At 48.4% G+C, this 22,741-nt stretch overlaps 1 non-coding gene and 1 pseudogene across 1 annotated transcript in view; both read right to left on the bottom strand.

The window, feature by feature from the left end:
• LOC8030620 overlaps positions 1 to 22,741 on the bottom strand; it is a 136,184-nt gene that overhangs the window by 90,758 nt on the left and 22,685 nt on the right. The window contains exons 15-21 of the transcript XR_005716023.3: positions 17,314 to 17,367; positions 16,120 to 16,182; positions 15,962 to 16,021; positions 15,824 to 15,877; positions 15,688 to 15,747; positions 15,569 to 15,619; positions 12,355 to 12,630 (exon numbers count right to left, since the gene is read on the bottom strand). This is a non-coding gene — a transcript (uncharacterized LOC8030620). The remainder of the gene's footprint in view (positions 1 to 12,354; positions 12,631 to 15,568; positions 15,620 to 15,687; positions 15,748 to 15,823; positions 15,878 to 15,961; positions 16,022 to 16,119; positions 16,183 to 17,313; positions 17,368 to 22,741) is intronic.
• Positions 2,459 to 3,526, bottom strand: LOC121834988 (annotated as a pseudogene).

Genomic DNA, 22,741 nt, shown 5'->3' with positions numbered 1-22,741 from the left:
AGAGAGCAAGTCGTCTGCTTCTTGTGCTGGGGATGGGGTGACATCAAAATGACGCCGAGTTCGGATTGGCTTTCATCGGATGGATAGTGGGTAGACCTCAATGGTAGATGCCTCGAGATCTACCCCCTATTTTGTTTTCGATGAGCCAATAAGAGCTCGGCACTCTGACATCGTCGGAACCCCTGAGCAAGAAGCAGACAAACCTGCGGTCTGCATAGGCTCGGAAAATATGCTCGGTACTATTCCATTTAAAAAAAAAAGAAGCTACGCTGAAAAACGAAAAATATGCGGTTTAATATTGGAATAATGAGGTAGTCAAGGTCTAGTTCCCGTGCAGCTGTCGATCGAAAGAGCACCGAATTTCGACTTCACTCTGGTTCCAACGACAAGAGAGCAGCATCGCTTTTAAAGGGACAATGAAGGCAATTTCGGATGTCTTTTTGGCGATTGAACTGGGTTCCAGGCACGCCTCAGGCCACGTTGCCCAAATTTCAGCCGAAACCGGCGCTTGTGTGCCGCACAATTCAATTAAACAGTCGCGGTAAGAATCGTACAGGGATCGACTGGGGCGACGCCCCAAGAGTTGCGGGAGAAGCCAGGAGAAGCGGAGCTCACGTGACCGATGCGGGGCCAAGGAGCGCGACGTCACAAGAGATGCGTCAGCGATTGGTTGAAACGAGAAACGTGCCTTCGGTCACGTTTTAGTTCGCGATTTTTAGAAATACTGTTCTAATTTCCGCTTGAATAACCATCAAAAGTATAAATCGGATCGGAAATGATTACTAAACCGTAAATAAAGCAGCTTCATTGTTTTTTTTCTTTGCTACGCTGGACGCGAAACCGGGAATGAGCAACTATGGGCCAACACAATAAAATTAAAAAAGAACACGGTACTCGAAAGATTTTGCAAAATGGTAGCTGTAGATGGCTGTTCTAACGGTCGACTGAAGACCAGCATTCGTTCAGGCGACGCTAGTCTTCACGTGTGGGTAGCTGTTCGTGTTCTTTGACGACAAAAAGGGGACGTCTGCGGAGGAACCGGATCCCGGAACGGCGGGATCGCTGCCGATTTCCCCTCCGCGTCTCCCCCGCGTCCGTCCTTCGGCATGCGGGCCGCTCGTTGCCGGCTGGGCGGTCTCCGTCGGGTGATGGCAGTGGCCGCCACACATGTACTCCCGTTCCGTTGGTGTTCGGTCACTGAACGGAAGCTCGAACTCGCTCGCGAGAGCGGTATTCGTCCATGTTTACAGAGTCGGCGCAACGACCGCGCCACCGCGCTGCTATAACCCACCGCGGTAACCAGGGTCTCGATCTCCTAAATACTACCGATACCGACTAATCACACTTGATGTCACTCCCTACGTCACCTCCGTTTTTGGAGGCCCAGAAACGAGACTGGAGATGGTTCAGTTTCGGTTTTTTTTTGCTTCTTTCGTCGGCACATAAATACGCGTCATAAATGTCTACAAAAAATTGGGCGGCATGCTATGTTCCCAAGAAGCATTAAAACACCATTTAAAAAAATTAAATAAAATCGTCTTCATTGTCCCTTTAAAGGGCCCCTGAAAAGAAAAAGAATGTTTTTTTTAACAGTCTGGTTGGGACACACGCGTGCCAAAAAATTAATTTTGCGAGAAAAAAAAATTGTTTTAGAGCAATATTGATGGCGTGAGATTTATTTTAAACTGTGCACGCAAAGTCCATGATGTCAAGGAATGGCCATACACTCTCTCCACCTGAACATGATGGCCAGGTCGATCCACTTCTCCTCGACGTGCCTGAAATGCCGAGAGAGAAAACAGGGGGAAGGGAGGTGACTGCCAACGAAATCGCATCTCGTGCCGTCAATACTGCTCCGAAATGTTTGTTTGTTTTTATGCGAAAAATTATTTTTTGACGCGCATGTCCCAACCAGACTGTTTGATAACAACATTTTTTATCGTTTCAGGAGCCCCTCAAAGCACAAATGTAGGTTTTGCTAAAACATGTGGTCTTGAGTTTGGCAAGTTCATAAAACTTGGGGGACGCTTTTTTAAAGGAATATGCAATAGCAGAAATGCTGGTTTTTGGTGGCAGTCTACACAAATCATACTTACAAAATAAACTACAGGGTATAAAGGTGGGGGGAGATAAGCTTTAGTACAACGAGTGTTGAGCAACAATTAATATTTCAAGCGATTTTTTAGTACCCGTTGTAAATGGGGCCCACCCTGACCACAGCCTTACGTCTAAAAAGAAGGCTATCCTTTTGCACCAAATCTCTTGTCATTACAAAAGGTAATAAATACTATCCTCCTGCATCAAAGAGGAACCCACAGACATTATCAAAGATGAGCTCATTTAACGATGCAGCCACCTTTTCATTTCCAAGCGATGTGCTAACAGACGTTGGCGTCTGCTCCAAAAGCATCGGCAGTTGCTCCATAGAAAAGCTTTGCCTGCTACACAAAAGGTCAAATGCCGCCTCCATCACTGTAATGGATTCACAAAATGGAAATGGTTGTACAATCAATGAATGTGAAAAAGAGTGCACACAAGCTCGACAGTGTCACACTCAATCGCCGGTCCACTTGCGCACAGACACACAATGTGACACCCCGACGGGCACTGAATGCGTCCACGAAAGCCACGGTGCAGGCCGCTCCATCTTGCACAGGCACACAGACTCTTTTGGCCCATCGACGTCAAGTTCGTAGCTGCACAAAGACGACGACTCCTTCTCACTAATCAAAGTGGCCCTGGAGTCTGTCGTACTGTAGTCCGAGCCGCCAAGGAAGAGCTTGCCGAACTGGTCGAGCTCACTCTTGCCCTCTTGAGGACCCAGGGCTTCCTGCGCACAAACGTGTCTACGTGTCGTCATGGATGTAGCAGCAGACCAGTGGAGGGGGGCAACTAGATGAAGCCGGCTGTCTCTCGTATCTTGTCCCAAGACCGCCGCTCTTCTTATTTTTTTGCCTATCAGTTGACAAGCTCCACGTCTGGAATGCATCTTCGAACGGTGTGCCCGGCATCCCAGTCGGCCCGTGCGTCTTAAAGTGGTGTCGAAGTGGCGACGAATGACGTTGCAAAAGCCGGAGCGCCACGCTCACGGTCGTCGCAGTCCCGGCGGTCGGGCGTAGGAATTCCGGGAAAAAAGGCGCAAGAGACCGCAAGTGTCGCTGTTGTGGCGGCATTCCAACTCCCGGCTGCCAAGGCTACCGTGGAACGTCAAGCTCGAGAGCAACAAGCGGCGGAACGGGCGTCTCCCGCACCCAGCTCCGCCACCGCTGGGATCCCAGCAGGCGACAGCGTCACACTTCCACGACGTCATCCGGGGAAAATCGAGGGACCACGTTTCTGGACGCGTACACCGGTCGGAGTTTCGTTCCAAGGACCGTACCGTCCTCTCCAAAAGCTAACCAAGGGAGCCCCTCACCCGAACCAAAGGGCCTTGCCGGCACGACGACAACTTGTTCCGGTTTGATAAGTCGCAACGCCACCAAACGCCGTGCCACAACGGTGCCACAACTTTGTCGCGACAACTGGCTGCTAGGACCGCCCGACCTCGTGGAATTGGACTAGGTCTTCCTGAGGTTTGCGGACGGCAGAGGGTTTGTGCCAAGGTGGCTGCACCGGGAGAGTCGGATCCACGTAGACCCGATGTTGCTCGACTTCCCGCAAAGATGCCGCAGTCAGACCTAAAAACGGCAAACAGATGTAGGCACATTTTTCTTTTAGCTACGCAGTGTGCTCCAAGTTAGCAAGAAACTTTGTTTCTGTTCTCGTTGCCAGTTCTGACAATCAAATCGTGCAGCCAACAGAGATCCCAAACTTCACCTCCAATAACGTACCACATTTACATGATTGTAAGTCGACTCAATTGGCAGTCGACCCTCACACTGCACATTAGCAAAAAACAAAAAAGGGCTATTTTAGGGGCACATTTTGTCTGCGACCAGAGGCTACGATTCATCCGCACTAATGCTGTCGTTCCCGTCGTTATTGCTGCTATGTTATCAAAGCACGTTGTTGGCACCGTCCAACGAAATCTGGCACTTCGCAAATGACCGCACGAACCGCATCTTCCGCGCTTGCTCGATGATTGCGGCGCACGTCGCGGGTAGCGATCGATCGCGCATTTCAGCGATGTACGTTGAAAGCCCGACCGCCTGACCTCTAACTCAGGAAGGCATACGGAGCTATCCAGACTTTGGCGTGAGAAAGCCTCTTACAGTTTACCGTTGCAGTTAAGATCTTGTGCCGTTGGAGACGCCACTGAAGCACCACCCGCTCCGACAGGTCAAACTTGCGTCCAGCAGCGGCGCAGTTTTTGGTTGCGTTTGGATTAGTGATGGATTGAATCTGCCAAACTTCAGATTCGGCAAAGTTCGGCAAATGCGGAACTTTTGAAGGAAAGTCCGGCGAAAATTCGGCAACTGTCTGCGCACATGGGCCATGGATTGCAAATGGACGCCGTGCAGTCGTGCGGTTACTATCGTGTAGTGTGTGGTGGTGCAGCATAGTGGTTACGGTCAGGTGTGGAGTGGTTCTCAGTATCGTTTGCCTCAAGAGTAGAAGATGGACCAGAAATTTACGCAGTCCATTGCGCAAGTAACAAAGGATGCGCTACATTCTGGATGACGTGATTTTCATTTGACATTTCCAGTGATGCAACGAGGTAGTTGAAACATTGGCCGGCAATTACTTTAAAGCACTCCTTGCAAATATAACAATTCTGTTTTTGGCTCAGAAGTACTAGTGTAGCAAAACAAAATAATATTGCTTTTTCAATTAGCGTTATTTCGCGATTTTCCTGTATCTGCATAAAACTAAACACAGAGCTATAATGCTCGTACGTTGCACATTTGACGTTTCTAACTTTCCCTATCTTTCTAAACGTTAGTGTGTGTCCTAACACCAAAAACTGGCATTTTAAAGGTGAAAAACGAGACATTGCTAATATGGGACGCACACTTTCATGCAAAGCTGATGTCAGCGACTCAAATTGAAGAACATGCATATTTACAATAATATTACTCTCTCTTCTGGTGAAGGCTCAGCAACCATTGCATTCGTATTCGCACACAGAACGGCGAGTCTCGGAGAAAGCAAGAACGCAGCGTTGTTGCCCTCATTTTAACAATGTCACACATATGCGGGCTTGCGCTAATAATGCCTCAAAACCGAAACTCTCGTAGCGTGATTCGTGACTGCGCCATGCTCGCTTCTACTCAACCCAACCACGCCACTTCTGCAAGGAGTCACTAAAATTGGCACTAAACACACAGAAACGACAACAATTCAATTATATTGTATAATATCACCTTATTTAGTAATAACTGTCAATATGCATTACATGTTGCATTTAAGTTAAGAAAAAAAAACATAAAACCTTTTTCGCCAGAAAAAACTAAATTTCAACGTTAAGTCTGGTAACAATGTATTTTTGTCAAACCTTTGCCGAATCTCTAGAAAAGTTTGGCTTTGCTGAATCCCAAGATTTGGCACCAAACTTTCGATTCGGCAAAAAGTTCCGCCCATCACTAGTTTGGATGAACAACGGCCGAAAAGAGCACAAAAATCCTTAACTGCATGGATCGGAGCGTCGACACAAAGAAACGTAGTTGGCATTCCAGCACGATGTCGACACTCGATCAAACAATGTGCGACCTTGAATCGTGCGAAGAAAAGCAACGGGGAGTGAGGCTGTTCCAGCGGCTACACCGGAGTGGCTCTTACAGCGAGTGTCGCCACCCCTGGGAGCCGGACGTGCCGTGCACAGTTCACCGCCGTACATTTGGGTATCAGTGGTACTCGCTCGCAGAGATAAAACAGAAAAAAGCTTTTGTAAAACGAGCTTACACAATGGCGCAATGCTACAGGTACGGCTGGCTGAACTCGTAACAAGCCGAGGTGTTCTTGACATCGCGATTGTTTCGTTTTTGTCACCTGTGAAATGCTCTGGTTCGATCATAGGTCGATCCCCCCACTTCAGATTTTCAAAAATTGAAAAATGGATCAACCTACATTTGTGTAAACGTGGTAGCTACGTACACGGCGAGGCACCGTCATCAGGAACAGGACACCGTCATTTTTTTAATGTGGCAGCATTTCTAAGGTTACCAAACCGTAAGATTGGGCGCGTCCGTCCATAAGTGGCTCGGCATTGTGCCTGCCCATTGGTTGAAATTGACGGGACGAGAGCACATGTGGCGAGGCAAGGGGTGCTGCGCCTGTCCAAGAGCGTTAGAAGAGGCCCAGTCACGTTGGCGTGAACCACCTGCACACGTAGAGAACTACGCACAGCCCGGTAGAAGGAGAAGCTTTCCCCCCTTCGATGCGGGTCTCCCAGCTCCACGACGCGGCACAGGCCAATGTTAGAACGAGTGCGGCGAGCTCTGCTCTGGACGATCGACGGGCTCTCAGTTCGCCGCATTACCGCCGCGCCCTTTCTACGCGGAGGCCCCGACCGACCGCCTCCTTTGTGGAAGCAAGATTTCCTGTACTATGGTGCCTGGAACGCGTCTCCGACTGGTGTGTTTACCGTTCCCAAAAAAGTGGTCCCTCGATTTCCGCTCGATGACGTCTTAGAAGCGTCATGCTGTCGCCGGTTACGACCCTGGCGGCGTCCCAACAGCTGTGGTACGTATGGCAGACGCCTGTTCTGCTGTAGGTCGCTCTCCGCTGTGACAGTCCACGGAACTTAAAGCAGCCGAAAGTTGGGACACCTGGGACGCCGTGACGACAGCGACACTCGCGTTCGCTCGCGCTTTTCGCCAGCATTTCTACGGCCAACCGCCAGGATCGCGACAGGCAACAGCGGGACACTCCGGCTTCTGCGACGTCATTTGTTGCCACATTGGGACCACTTTTGATGTATGGGCGGGATAGGATGCTAAACCCACCAGTCAGAGACGCGTTCCAGGCACCATACCCGTACCTGCTTCCGAACTGCACGCCGAACTGGGCAAAGCAGCGCGGCAACCAAGAAATCAACGATCCAGTGAACGACTTGCGGCAGGTGCCGCAGGTGGAGTGCCATTGCGCCTCCCTCGGCAGAAGCCAGGGAGAAGACGCACCCTTGGAGTCTTTCTTCCAAAGGGTTACGACCAAGCCAGACTTTTACAGCCTCATTTGATGCCAAGAGCCCATTCCGCCAGACCAGAGATTTTTCATAAAAGTAACTCGTTATGGAATGACCAAGAGCAAAAACTGCTATTTGCACGTCTGTGCATGCTGCGTCCAACTGCGTACCTGCCTCCAATGCCCACGCTGAAGCGTTGCCTTCCATCAGCCCTTGCGGCTGTTCATTTGAAGACGGCGCTTAATTACAATGACAGGTAGTCGTAAGTACCATAAAAAAGGACCATCCTTAAAGGGACACTGACGGGGTACTTAGGCTCGCCGAGGTTTTTAGTTGTGCACGACGTACGAGAGCCCAACTACCCAGAACACAATTTGCGGCTTGGAATTCGGTTTCTTTTCACCCAAGAACCGCCAATTGAGAACTGGCCGATTTGAGTCGCGCTCACTCTCTTCTCTGTGGTCACGGGCCATTTTCTAAGGTTTAGACACAACCACCAAATTTAGTCAAAGTCGTGGGTCATTGAAGGGACACACTCAATGTTAAAAATAGGAGAAAAAAAAATTAAACCCAGTTTCTTGTGGTTTTTAGAAGGCTGCAAAGACGTTGACTGAAAAAAAAAAAAGTTGCACGGAGAACCGGAAGCATTTTGTGCGTTCCCTGCATAATCCTCAACACGGCATTGCATCGCGTATCGTGGGACTCGCGGGCGGGATGGCAATGGCAGCGGACGACGGGCGTGGGACCTCCGCTTCAGAACTGTCGTTCGCGGTACCGGCGAATTCTGTCTTCCTTTGAAAGAGGAATTTCGTAACGACTGAAAGAATTGGGATTCATTCTGCGCGACAAGCCCGACCACCAAGCAGATTTGCACAAAGACGTCGCCGAGCCGTCGCCCCTCCTCGTGGCTGAAGACATTCCTCGTCTTACGAACATGAATTGGTAAGAGCTTTATAACGCGCAAAACTTAAGCAAGAAGTGCATACTTTGAGTTAAATATGGATGCGTACGATTTCTTTACTAGGTGCGAATGTGGGCAATGTGTGGTGTTGCCCAACTTCCAAGCCTGGGGAGTGCCTTGGCTGGAGGGAAATCGGCAGCAAACTTTCCGACACATGGTCGACCGGCCGCATTACTACGAACGAGGAGTTCCCCCAGTAGCCCAGTTGAGGGGCGTCCGCTTCACCAGCAGCAGGTCCAGGTTCAATCCAAAAACGGGCGTACTGTTTTAGAGCGCAGCTCTTAGGGGCCCGTTTCCGGCTTGAGCGGCGTCGCCATCGCCGTCGCCGTCGGCGTCGCCGTCGGCGTAACCGCGCGGTGCATCATGGGAAATGTCCCATAATGCACCGCGCGAGCCCCCCACCGGGGTCACGTGACCTCGTGGGGGTCACGTGACCCCCCGAAGTCACGTGACTCCCCTGAGGTCACGTGACCCCCTCCTCGAGGTCACGTGACCCCCCGAGGTCACGTGACCCCCGCCGATGTCGCGTGACCCCCCGATGACGTCATCGTCACTGATGACGTCACCGGCATCCACATCGTCATCGTCATCATCACTGATGACGTCATCGGCATCCACATCGTCATCGTCATCATCACTGATGTCGTCATCGGCATCCACATCGTCATCGTCATCATCACTGATGACGTCACCGGTATCCACATCGTCATCGTCATCATCACTGATGACGTCACCGGCATCCGCATCGTCATCGTCATCATCACTGATGACGTCACCGGCATCCACATCGTCATCGTCATCAGCACTGATGACGTCACCGGCATCCACATCGTCATCATCACTGATGACGTCACCGGCATCCACATCGTCATCGTCATCATCACTGATGACGTCACCGGCATCCTTATTGTCATCGTCATCATCACTGATGACGTCATCGGCATCCACATCGTCATCGTCATCATCACTGATGACGTCACCGGCATCCACATCGTCATCGTCATCATCACTGATGACGTCACCAGCATCCACATCGTCATCGTCATCATCACTGATGACGTCACCGGCATCCACATCGTCATCGTCATCATCACTGATGACGTCACCGGCATCCGCATCGTCATCGTCATCATCACTGATGACGTTACCGACATCCGCATCGTCATCATCACTGATGACGTCATCAGTGACGTCACTGATGTCGTCACCGGCATCGGCATCGTCATCATCACTGATGACGTCATCAGCGACGTCACTGATGACGTCACCGACAATCGCATCGTCATCGTCATCATCACTGGTGAAGTCATCAGTGACGTCACTAATGACGTCATCGGTACCCGCATCGTCATTGTCACTGATGATGTCATCAGTGACGTCAGTGATGACATCATCGGCATTGGGGGTCACGTGACCCCCCCCCCCCTGGTTAGTTTAACCCCCCCCCCAGTGCCCTTCCCTCCTCCTCCTCAAGAGCTGCGCTCCAATTCGGCGTTACAGGGAGTTGTAAGCGGCTTTCATTTTTTTTGTTTTTTTTTGTCAAACATTTTGAGTTATTTACACTGATCTTTTTATGTTATTACCACTGAAAACAACAAATGTTGTGGACAAAATGTCGCTGAACTAAATGGTATGGGATTTCCTTTTCGACACCTGCGAACTCAATGTAGTCACTTTCCAGAAAATGCAAAGAGCCTATAAATCGGGTAGCATCCGCTTTCCGAGGTGCCCGGTAAATGTTCTACAGGAGTTGCGGCCAGCCATTGGTCCCGATCCCGTGGATCTTTCAAAAACTTGCACAGACTCTGCCGCTCAATGCCACTTTCGAATGCGGGGCATGTGAGGCAGCTCTTCACGCAACATCTTGGGGGCATTCCTTTTAAGCCAATCTCGGGCATTCGCCACAGGCACTCACTAATGATTTCAAACTCTTCAATGCACAAAACAAATCATCTTGAAGTGCGGAACAGCGAGCGGAACAAACAAAACTGCGAAGGAATCGCACGACAAACAGTTCCCACAAAGGATTGCCGTCTACTACACGCGGCAAAAAAAAACGGGGGGGGGGGGGGGGGGGGGGGGGGGGGGAGTGTGCAGTTGGGTGAAGTTACGTGACTTCCGGCACTCTCTCCTCCTCTATATTTCTTTGACCTGCGTGTGTTTTGAGCAGTTGCATTTCTTGTCTTTATTCAAAATATACGTGACTGGAGAAAATAATTAATTGGGTAATCTTCCGACACCATTGTAAACTGCTCGGCAAATAATGAAAAAAAAATTTTGGGGAATTGTCAGTGTCCCTTTAACAGCGACTGTCAAGTTGCAGTAAATCGAAATAGAGATGCTTCGCCTGCCTGACAATCGCAGCACTCGCCTTTGCCCGCTTGGTGATCGACGCCCGCTTGGTGATCGGTGCCCGCTTGGTGATCGGTGCCCGCTTGGTGATCGGCTGCTGCGTAGGCTCCAGTTCGAGAACTGAGAAGGCGCCGATGCCAATCTTCAGGCCCCTTTGCAGCCCTCCTGGCACGGTGCTCGCTAGTGCGCCCATGTGACCGGGCCCGTTAAAACATGCTTCACCAATCACGGTGCCCCTCGCCACATGTGCCCTCCTCCTCCACCGGGTTTCAGCCAATGAGCAGACAGGCTGTAGAGCCACTCACGGATGGATGGACGCACACTATCTCACCCTTTGGCGGCCCTTTTAAGAGAGATGGCAAGAGGCTGCCACTAAACAACACCCAGTGACACTTTATATAGTACTGCATCTACTCGCCTAATAGCCAGTTTATAAAAAAACACCCGAGCGTCTGCTTTTCCGCGGAGCACGCGTATTGCCAATCCCAGAGATGGACAATGTGATGCCAGCAATTTACGGGACAGAGATAAGGTTTTCACACAAAGATACCTTCTGTGAAGATTGCACCTCTACGGATAATCATGTTCTCGACCGAGCGAATGGCCATCATTTATCCGCAACACGATGATTGGCTCTCTACGTGTTCCCAGGAAAGGAAGACACAAAGGCATGTTCATAAATAGTGTGACTATCACTAGAGTAAATATTGCATTTAAAAAGGTGAGACATGGGTTTTAAAACAGCAGGAAAATTGGAATCAATAAATTTTTCTGAAAATCGTTTTCCTTTTCCCAATATAGTGTCACACCAAACTACCATACTGCGGGAAATTCTCACTACAGAACTGGTAAGTCTGAACCACTCCTGAACACTTGGGAAAGTATTTCTCTATCCATGCCTAATACAGATTACAGAATTCCTCTGCCACCATTATTAATGGAATGACTAATGTTGACACTAATGTATTGATTATAATGCAATTAAATGCAAAGGTGCAAGCGAGCTGGACAAGAATGACGAAAATAATCCCTGGAGAAGGGGAACAAGAGGGACAAAGGACAACCACCAATCTCCAAACACAGCTAGGTGACTGGTGCGCGACCGAAAACAGGCCGAAGACGTGAATGTTCAAACTCACCTGGACCAGGGACAAAAAAATATTTAATGTGCTGGGTTTGATTGAGAAAATAAAACCCGGTTTTTCTTCTCGCATAAGTAGCTTATGCAAACTTTCAGCATTCTGCACTGTGTAGCACATTGCAGAACGCTGAAACTCTGCGAGACAATGAGATTAGCGGTGTCGACAGAAGGGGAAGGTTGTAGAACATGACATTACCTGCCTCAAAAAATACGAGAAAAACTAAATTCCTCTAAGCTTACATATCCACTTAACCCTAACAGTCATCAAACAAAGAAATTACAACGTGGGTGCCGGAAGCACTTATTTGAGGGAAGAACACTTGTCGGCAAGAAAGAGAATATCATCTTTCTTGCCGAGACGTTTTTCTGCACCAGGCTCGTCTACACAGCCAGCTGAAATGGCCCCTCACCCGAAACAGCAGTAGCATGAAACTTGCACCCTGTACGGATGAATCAATTCTTGTCTTCTAGTGCCCAAGAACAGCTGTCCACCACAGTTTCTCACTCTGTCAATGAATTCAGAGCCATAGAAAGACGAAAAGAAGAAACCCCGTTAGTGCATTATTAGCAAACCAAGAAAGAAAAGGTTTTTGCTGTCGTTGACACGACGAAGAAATGTCTTTTTTATGAGAGCATTTTCTCGTTGGCTGTCATCCCGCTCGTTGCCCTTTTAACCGAGCCACAATCACCCGACTTTCGCCAAAACTTGGGTGGGTGCTTCTTGGGCACTCTACGAAACTAAAGAGAAATGAAAATATCCACAGCAGCGTTTCCAACGCCAAAATTCCGCACCGTCATCACCGAAAACGTTGCCCCCGAGAGATCCGAGAGACTCACCGGAACCAGGAAGCCAGACTGGCACGAAGCCCGGCTGTGGGGACTCGGCCGCCAGGAGGGACTGCAGCGCCGCGACCGGCAGAGTCGTCACCACGGGCTGCGTGGCAATGCCCCGCTCCACCTTGCGGAAGTAGACGACCTTCACCCGCGGCTGTGCTCTGTCCGAGATGGGGGGGACAACCCCCCGCGGTGGCCGAGCCAGGATGGGATGCGGGCCAGTGGGATGCACGGGGACTGCACCTGGCTGGGACTCCTTCGCAGCTGCCCCACCCGGGCCTAGAAAGAACGGATGGATGGCACGCTCATCACGCTATGCACAAGGTGTACCACGTTTGCTATTGGGCGCAAAGAAATCAATGCAGTCAAATGCCTTTACAACAAACGCCTCTACTACGAAAATGCCCATTTAGAGAAGTAAAATAAAGTCCTGGCCAATCTCCCATGTGTTCCAATGTGGTTCCCGGAATACTGGAACAAAGTCCTATATAACAAATATTTCCGTTTAACGAAGCAATTTCACAACCCCACGAAGCAAAAAATACTGATATAAAGAAATTTCTCCGTGAAAAGTAATAAATTTCACGTAAATTGTCACTCTCAAGTTAAGCGCCATGAGACGAGAAATACTGCGGTGGCGGAAACAGTTGAAACTGCCACCGCTGCGCCGCGCATTATCGGTTTTGGATTTAAATAATTTATTAGCGTACAACCTCGCATCTAGATCAGAGGTCTCAAAGACGCGGCCCACGGGCCGCATGTGGCCGGCAAATCGCTGGGACGCTGTAGTGTACGTAGATGGACGAGACATGTCAGCAAAAGTGTTCACTGCTACATCGCAGAACCGAGCGAGAAGGGACCGAAGGACAGGCGCGCAGGCCTTTTTCTGACGCAGCCATACCACCTGACAACCAGCCTTTACAGGTAGCATTATCGCGAACCGGCGGTGCTTGCCGATATCTCTTTACGCAACAGAGGCGGCCCGTAGGCTGCGAGTTCCTGTTCCCACGTCTCTAGCGCTAGAAACGGCATGCACCATAGTGATCTCCTCTCGCCGATTCATTTTCGCTCCAAAAGTATAGCTATGCTCTTTTAACGTAATCGCATAGTTTTTACTGATCTGCGTTCATTTGCCCTTTCTTTCGCTTTATTTTCCGCTTCCCACGTTTTTCCATTCTGCGAGTAGGCTGCAAGCGCCAGCTCTTTGCTGAGGCAGGCACCTCAGCCGCACAAACTCTCCATCAGTTGGAGCAACTGGCAAGAACAAAGCTACGAGCTCGGAATCGTCGCCTTCAAAAAAATATCACCATTAAAGGAGAAGTATTTACTCGGAATGTTGTAATAAAAATCATCGGGAAAGCAAGAACTACCAGACTAACTGATTGTATTTTCACAAACATGTCGAGCGTAATTAATTCCTGAAATAATTGAGCAACGGGAACGACGGTGCATTGGTTCAATTAAAAAAATGGGAGCACGTTGGCGGGCGGTGTCAATTGAATTCTCGTTATCGCATGAGGTCAGGGCCCAAAGTACCGTATTTACTCAAATTTAACGCGAGTTGTTTTCCAAATTTCCCTTACCTAATTTGGGGGTTCGCATTATAATCGAAATGCCTCAAAATTTGCCTTGGCGGTGTCGCAGCACAGGCTCTTTAAAATGGCTACGACAAATCTCGCAATCTTTCGATCTTGTGCTGACAACATATACACGCTGGAAACAGCCAATCCAATCCTATTCTTGTTTGCGACTCGTTGCGCCCATGTTAGGGTTACGGGTTACCTTCACAACGCTTTCTCTTTCTGTTAGGATTACCGTAACCATGTGCCCGTGTTTTGTGAGCTGCTGCTACGTGCTTCCGCGACTGGACTCGAGCAAATGGCGACGCGACGAGCTCAGTACGACGCCCGCTTTAGAAGAAGTGCAATTATGATGGCTGAGGAAATCGGAAACTCTGCCGCGGCTCGACGGGTAGATGTGACAGAATCGACTATCCGTGGGTGGAGGCTCCAGCGTGAAGTGCTCTTCAAGTGTGAACCCGGCCGAAAAGGCTTCCGCGGACCACGTTGTAGTACTTTTTAAGGTACTTTTTTTCCCTCACTAAACTCGCGTTACATTCGTGTTCTTTTTTTTTTTTTTTTTTTTTTGCTCTGTGAAAAGTTGCCCCTCGCGTTACAATCGTGGTCGCGTTACATTCGAGTAAATACGGTAGTCATAAAACAAACGAAGTTGAAAGACCTCACTAGCAAAACCGTGATTTCTAAAAAAGGAGTGGGCGTCTCTCGCCTTTAAAATTTTCTGACCTCCCCCCCCTCCTCCTCGTCTTACATTGGCCCGCAACCTTTCCGGTGTGGGCTGTCTGGCCCCACACTCAAATGAGTTTGAGGCCACTGGTCTAGACGGTGCTACGTGATTGTGTCCCTGCCTACGGGCCTTTCTATGCAGCAACATAGTCACGTAGCGCCCTCTACACACAAGGTTGCACACTGACAACCCGGCCAGCCGACCATAGAAACGGAAGCTCTATGCCTCGAAATCGATCCAGATACGAGGTTAATTGCAGTCTTTTCTGCGATCCGAGTTGGCACAAAATGGTGGACACAAGCGATCCCTCCACCGCAGTGGGCATAAATACTGCCACAATCATAAAAGAAAAAGGCTCGAGGTACACCTAAGCACTTCTTATGAGTTGTGAATGCGAAAGCATGCACGCCGCTTTTCGCTCCCTTCTTTATTCTGCGGTGTACGACGCGCCGACTTTGGGCGTGGAACGGTGGAGCCGCCGCATCGCGGACACGCAGCGCCATCGGGTGAGCGATCGTTCAAACTGTCGCGTGCCTTGCAGCGCGAGGAAGGAACAGACAGCAACGTGGTTTCCAGCAGGACGAACCCCTTGGTTTGTTCCATGCTCCGTATACATTGCCACGCGCCGTACAACCGATAAGGGGCGAGCGAACGCGGTGATCAGCGATAACGCAACGGTGCGATAACACAGTCAGGATGACACCTCGCAAACTGAAGCGCAGCGGCCAATGGGAGCCTCGTTGACACGCGCCAGCCAATGAAACCAAAGTGTAAAAGGGGCCGTTGGCTAACTTGGCACGCGGTTTCATTAAGGTGCCGCTTCGCATGGTTTCAAAGCTGATGACGTCAGCTCCCTCCATGAGACAGTTAATGCTTTCGCATTAATAACATAAAATGAAGCGTAACTACGTACCAGTCTCCGCGGGAAGCCCCTGATCGTCGCCTTCCGTCGGATCTTGAGGCTCTGCGCACAAAGGTGGTTCCAACATTCAGAATGGCACCTGGCCGTGAAATGACACCGAGACAACAGACCAATCTTGACGGCCACTGCTGCGTTGCCACGTTGCTGGGCCTCTTGGGAAACCTGCGGCTCTGGAAAGGACAAGGTAGAATTCAACCTGTTGCTGGCGATTGAATGTCAAAATTTCCAGTTAAATGAAGTACAGACCTGGATTTGTGTGGAACGTAACCTTTGTCACGTCCATGCGACCTGGTGGTTCACCTGGAGGGGAAAACAATACGACACGAGACGTAACATTTTGGCGACATGTTCCCATTACAGAAAGAAATTTCATTGAGAAGATACCTTCCGTCAGAGCTGGCACTGGGTTCCCAGGTTCCCAGACTTCCTCGTAATATTCTGGCTCTGGGAGTGAACAAGAAACCGAGATAAATTTGAATAAAGATAATGCTTTGTAAAACCCAAAGTAAAACAAGAGAACAAACACCAACTTTAGGACAGACCTGATTTAACAGACACAAGATGGCAGCTCGGCTCTTCGTCCTGCTCGACATATTCGGGTGGCTCTGCAAATGCAGGGACGGCACAGCAACAGATTAGCTTATGCTAAAACACCGTGGAAACAATACTATTACGAGATCCTAAAAGGAGGCTAGCTTGAGATGCCAGGAGACGTGTAACTTCTGCCAAGATACGAAGGAAGAAGGCCCTAAGCTTAACAGCCACAAGACATACGTCCTGAATGTGCTTGCTCTTTACTAACAAGAAGTTCAAGAATGGTCCCAAGGAACGCTTTAGGTTACGCCGAAATGTAAAGAGATAAAGTTAGAACAAACTGTGCTATACTTTTCCACACATTAAGAAATACCGTGAAATGTGCCAAAGAAGAGGGCAACTCTGCTCAATCCTTTATAGATCTGCGGTTACAAATATCTTGGGAGCAGCCAGCTTTACAAGGTTTTTTTTTCTTGTACTGTGTATAGAAAGATAGTTGGTGCAATAATCACACAAATTACTAGCTATTGTGGAGATGAATTGGAAACATAGAGATCACATTTTTCTTAATTATATACAATTGAAGCATTAAATATACTGCCTTATTTTACTTTAATATCTCCACAAAGGAAGACGGGTCTACATTATTAATGCCTAGTGTTTTCAAAACCAGATTAGAAGTTAGGTATCATCCCACATGAAAATAAGCTGCAGCTTCCAGCTAGAAACGAAGATTTCCAGCCGCATTTTCGGCTAAATTATACAGCAGCAGCTGGAAATCCTGTTTACAGCTGGAAATGGATGCTGGTCATGCTGGAAATCAGAAATTCCAGCTTGGAAAGGATCCACCTGGAAGTTCCCAGCTAGATGTAGAAAAATCCAATTTCCAGCAAGAAAAAAAAATATTTTTCGTGCCCTAACTTGATACGTTGAGGCTTTGTGCGAGTCCATTTCTGAAAATGAGACATGCAGTTTTCCATCTCTTTGTAAATTATTCTGGCTCCTGAAGTTATGATGTTATTGGATGGCAACAACGATCTGGCTAAAAAGAAAAAAAGAGCCGTTTGACAGCAAATGTTTCGGACCCTCTCGCTGCCCATCGTCCGTGGTTCTTCCGTTTCACCGTAGAAGCCTCGAATGTTCGCAGCAACCCAAAACGAGGTACTACAGGTTATATGTAAACTGGTCATCTGGCAACACACCCGTCTTTATAGTCGCAGCTGCCATCATGCCATTGCCACTGGAACCATTCACCCCTGGAAGAGAAGATGCCAAGAGGCGACAATTAATAAAAAGTTACGCACCGGAGGTTATGCTGCCATTCAAGGAGTACTCCTGCCATTCTTTGAGCTACCCCAACTAACTTTATATTCCCATTCACGTGCCTTTACCCTTCCTAGTACGCTATTTAGTATCGTGAAATTCGGAATAGTTATTCTGAAATCAGCAAGTGAAAATGATGCCCATACCAACATTCGGATATACCCGCACTTTTCAGTGCCCAGAGGTCGAGGGAAAGCAGGCTTGCAGGTCGAGCGGGCAGTCTAGAAATAGACCATGCCGAGCACCTTGTCACCTTTCAACTTTTTGTTGGAAAAATAAAGGAATTACCGTAATATCCCGAGTCATCGCCCATCCTCGAGCCATCGCCCACCCCACTTTTTGGGCCAATATCGATTTCCGAAAAAACACCGAGTCATCGCCCACCCCTTCAAATACCCCAGCGCGGACTCTGCGATCCGCGAACACTCATCCTACCCGAATGACGCGGCCACGGACCTTACAGTTGGAGGACGTCCGTGACAAAGTAAAACGAAGGAGGGAAAGACACTTCTTTTTGTTTACGCATTTCCTCCGTGAGCGACCCCAAAGTGGTCGTGTATCCGTGCGAAAAGAAAGCGATGGAGATAACAAAATAAGAGTTTGTTAATGTAACCGCAGAGTGTTAAGTCAAAGTCTGTCTCCGCCGAAGGTCACCGCGAACCCGCTCCTTCTTCCCGCCCGTCGCGACTGCGGTTGTGCAATATTTTAGGCAAAGCCAACGCGTAAATAAAGCTTTGCTGGAACGCCCTACACAGACGTTTGCAGAGCGTCCCAACCGTGCATTGATAGCCCGCCGTGCACGGACGCACGTATGTACGCACCAAACAAGAAAGTTGCGCAAGAGCTTGCAATTGACAAGGCGCCCAACTTGGCCCGACGCCAAAGTATTTGCCATCGCGACCGCCGGCTTTCCCAGCATTGCTCTTGGTCGCTTCTTTGGTCCGCTCGCTGGCTCGTTGCGCCTGGTCGGTTTTTCTATTTTCTTGTAGACTTTTCTTTCTCTTTTTTTTTTTTTTACTAACTAGGAGAACATAGTGGTGACATTCTTTCACGGAACAAACGTTCGCGCTATATGCAGATCGGCAGTGTTTCTAGCGCGTATGCAAGCAACAGACTTCGCTATAGTAAAATATTCTTTCGTGCGCATTTTTTTCTATAAAATAATGAAACTAAATCGAGTTTTGAGTTTGATGTATCTCTTGTGCATCAGCGCTAGATACGAAGAGAAAAATGGGCGGTTTTTTCCGCTTTTTTCAAGTGTTTGTGCTCACCCACCGAGACATGGCCCACCCCACTTTTTTAATGAATTTCAGGCGGTAGGGGGGTGGGCGATGACTCGGGATATTACGGTATTATTAATTGTTACGTCCTACTGCGTGGGTGCACAAACCAGCTCCCAGAGCATTCCTTTGACACCCTGAAACTGCTTGTAATCAGTTGGCGACAAAGTCTACTGCCCCGAGAGTTAAACCCCTGCCCTCCGCCGACGTCACTTTTTCATTGTTGCCAATACGAGGACCAAATTGTAAACTCAAAAACATAGCGGAAAAAAAAAATAATAATTATCCCAATATTTGGGTTAACTATTTCAGCTATGTTTGTTGGTCTCTTCAGCATATTTTCGGAAAAATCGGGGAGTATGAAGGAAACGCCGAAGAACCCCTGCAACCCCACATAAGAGCTTTGCCATCATTAATAACGAAATTATCATGCTGACGGCAATGTGCGTTTTCCGATAACATGGAACAACCATGTCTGCTGACCATTTTTAATTTTCAGGAAAAAATATATTTTGCTGACACCACGCCCAGAAAAATTAAACCGATCCTTGTTTAGAAAAAAAGAAATTTGTCTTTGCGAAAACAAATTGGAAGGGTACCCTCTCCGTCACGTGTGCATTTTCCGCATCGCAGGATGTTGGCATTTCAGGCGGCTTCTCCAAAAAAAACTATTCTGGCTACGGGTCTAGAAATATTTACCGAGAAGTTATGTGTAGGAAGAATTCACAAAAAATATTAACCACCGAATATTAGGGTCGTTATTTTGAGAAACAAAATCGCAAACACGGCACATTGAGCAATAACGCTCTGGAGTAAGGATTTGCTTTTTCCATACCTAAAATAGCTCACGTCTTCAAGCTTTGCCAATGTGCTACCCTGTATAAAGTTCATATGTGCATAAAATATTGTTGTCCTGGTTAACGGGGTAAATTTACAACAACTGCTCACACAGGGGCATTTAATTAAAAATGCATTACAGTGTAGATTGCATATAACGTATGTCGCGGGAGTCGCGAAAATCCGCACTATAAGCGGTACCGCGCTATAACCAAAACATCAATTTTTCAGGCCAAAATACATGCCATGAGACAACTTACCTTTGTAAAAGAATTTATTTTATGTTAGATGAAAAATAAAGCTTTAGTTTGAGGAAAGTCTTTATTTCACCAGACTAGTACACTTCTCTCTCAAGTGTGTCACACCTTTTAAAAGAAATGAGCGGCTTTTGCCTGGCGCAGCCTTTTAACGGCGTCGCGGGTTGCGGACGGACGTTGCGAGCGTTCAGGATTGCTAACCCTAATCACTTTTCTCCGGAGATGAAAACGCGTGAAAATTTGGATCCTTCATACGGTACGCGCCAGTAATACCTGCAACTTGAGCACACGCATGAAATGCTCCAAATAAGGAATCCGGGCAATGTTCGAGGACACAAATGCTTAGAAATCACCGCTGTAGTCGAAGTAAACAAACACGACGACACGGGCGTTTCTGCCGTCTTGAGAGTGCCGCCACGACATCGCCGCACGAGTAGGTGAATCTTCCCTTCTAGTACGTGCTGGGTTATCATAGCGACACACAGCGAAAATTCACAGTCAAGGATAGCGCTTTTACGCGGAACGACGAGCTTCCACCGCGCCATCTACATCGACGATCAGGACCGACGCCATGTTTGCGGATAGAAGAGGAGCCGGCCCGCAACCGGCATGCAACGCACGCTAACACTTCTCCTCGACCTGCGATTGGTCTGTCGTTGCGGTTGTTTCCAACCGTATTTCCAACGCAGCGAAGGGGTGGACGCACGCACGTGAACGACACGTGCGTGCGTCCCTCCGTCACTATGGCAACTGAAGCCTCTCTCTTCGCTTCTCCCCGCTTCTTCGAGCAACCTCCTCGCCCCGCGAGGGTGTTGTTGCGGCTAGCGCCGTTATCTAGTGTCGCACAGGGGAGCGTGCTCGCTGCTCCGGTCGTCGGCGCGCTCGGCGGACTGTTCCAGAAACCGCACTATAACCGGTGTTTCCCTATGCGCATTTGCATTTTAAGCGGTATGTAATTACATGGAGTTCTATGGGAGGCGAACCGGTGGTTTAAAAAAAAACGCGTTATACCCGGTCCTGCACTATAAGCGGTTACGTTGTAAGTGGTCTATACTGTATTTTGAAAATCATTTCAAAAAAAGGCCATCTTTAATTTTCTTAAAACTCTTCGAATTAACATTTATAATGTGTACAAACAGAATCTGCAAAAACATTAAGCAATATTTGTTTTTGCCTTAGAAGTTATAAAGCGAGAAATATGGCCAAATTGACGCTGACGCGCTTGCCATAAATGGGGCGTGCACATACCCATTCTTTATAATTTCATTATTATTAAAAAGCGTAAGAATGCTACGGGGTGGTCAAGAAAAGACAAATTGAGAGCACAAAGGTGGACGGAGGTTTTGAAGGGAAAATTCCGAATACATTTTCGTACAACCGACCCAAACATGCCCACGGGCCGGAGCGAACGAGGTGCGCCACCCCATAACATGCTTCGTGGTGCCTGTTTGAACAGCCGGCGTATAGCGTCTCCGCCTATGCGACGTAAAGGAAGCAACCGACTTTGCAAACAGATCAGCCTACAACCTTGGCGGTAACATGATATAAGACACGGCAGAACCTGAACCTGCGCCGCCTGTGAGCGCCAATAGATCCGCCGCCGTGGAGGGCCGCAGAACGCCAAAAAAACAAAAATACTGCAAAAAAACTTTTAGCCTTTCCATTCTGGTGAAGAAGGAAGACCGGCGAAGCTACTCTGGTGGAACAACCTCAAGGGCGACTTCTTGGAAGACCTCAAGGATGACTTCTTGGATGATTTCAAGGACGACGCCTAGGGGACGTCTGGGACTTCAAGGACGACGTCTAAATGACTTCAAGGACGACGTATAGGACGATCTCAAGGATGATGCCTAGGACGACCTGAGGAACGACGTCTAGGACGACCTCAGGGACGACGTCTAGGACAACCTCAAGGACGACGTTTAGGACGACCTCAAGGACGACTTCTAGGATGACCTCTAGAACAGCCTCAAGGATGACTTCCATAAAGACCTCGAGGACGACCTCAAGGACGACGTCTAGGACGACCTTAAGGACGACTTCTAGGATCACCTCTAGAACAACCTCAAGGATGACTTCCATAAAGACCACAAGGACGACCTCAAGGACGACATTTAGGACGACCTCAAGGACGACTTCTAGGATGACCTTAGAACAACCTCAAGGATGACTTCCATAAAGACCTCGAGGACGACCTCAAGGACGACGTCTAGGACGACCTTAAGGACGACTTCTAGGACGACATCTAGGGAGACGCCTAGAAAAATTCAGCCTTTCCACTCTGGTGAAAGCCAGAGCGGAAAGGCTGGAGAGGTTACCGCCATCTATGAGCAAGGCCGGCAAGCCGGTTGTTTCGTTGTTGTCGCCGCTCATAGATGGCGGTAGCTGTCCAGAGTTTTGTGTCGACATTTGTTTGGTACCGGACACAATCCTGGGGAACCTAGCCCTTAACAGCTCCACTGTAGAAAAGAATTCCGATTGACTGACACTGTTTGTATTGGGCGTTTTCAGATAGCATCGAACGACCATGTCTGGTCGACATTTTTTTATTTTTGCCTAAAATATATTTTTTTGCTTGTGCAACTGCCAAAACATAATCAAACATTTTGTGCGGAAAATAAAATGTCTCGAGGAAAAAAAGTCACAAAGACGCTGTCGGTATATGAGCACGTTTTTGCGACTTGCGTGAAACCATTCTTTTGGATATTTATTAAAGAAAAACTGCCGTCGTCTTAGGTGTAATATTTTTTGTGCAGAGACTGAACATAAAATAAAAGGAGGTACTAAACACGTATCATCGATTACAAAGCAATTCAGAGCTTTATGGATCCGGATTTTAAAACATCGGAAATTAAAATATTTTAACAAGTTTTGGACGCGCTTGTTTAATACTCGCATAAATTGTCATCGAGGTTGAAAACGACTACTACCTT

This window comes from Ixodes scapularis, unplaced genomic scaffold (assembly GCF_016920785.2).
Source record: "Ixodes scapularis isolate PalLabHiFi unplaced genomic scaffold, ASM1692078v2 PGA_scaffold11__112_contigs__length_91849675, whole genome shotgun sequence".
Lineage (NCBI taxonomy): Eukaryota > Metazoa > Arthropoda > Arachnida > Ixodida > Ixodidae > Ixodes > Ixodes scapularis.
Note: the sequence above shows the minus strand (reverse complement) of the source record. Positions and strands in the feature narration are given on the sequence as shown.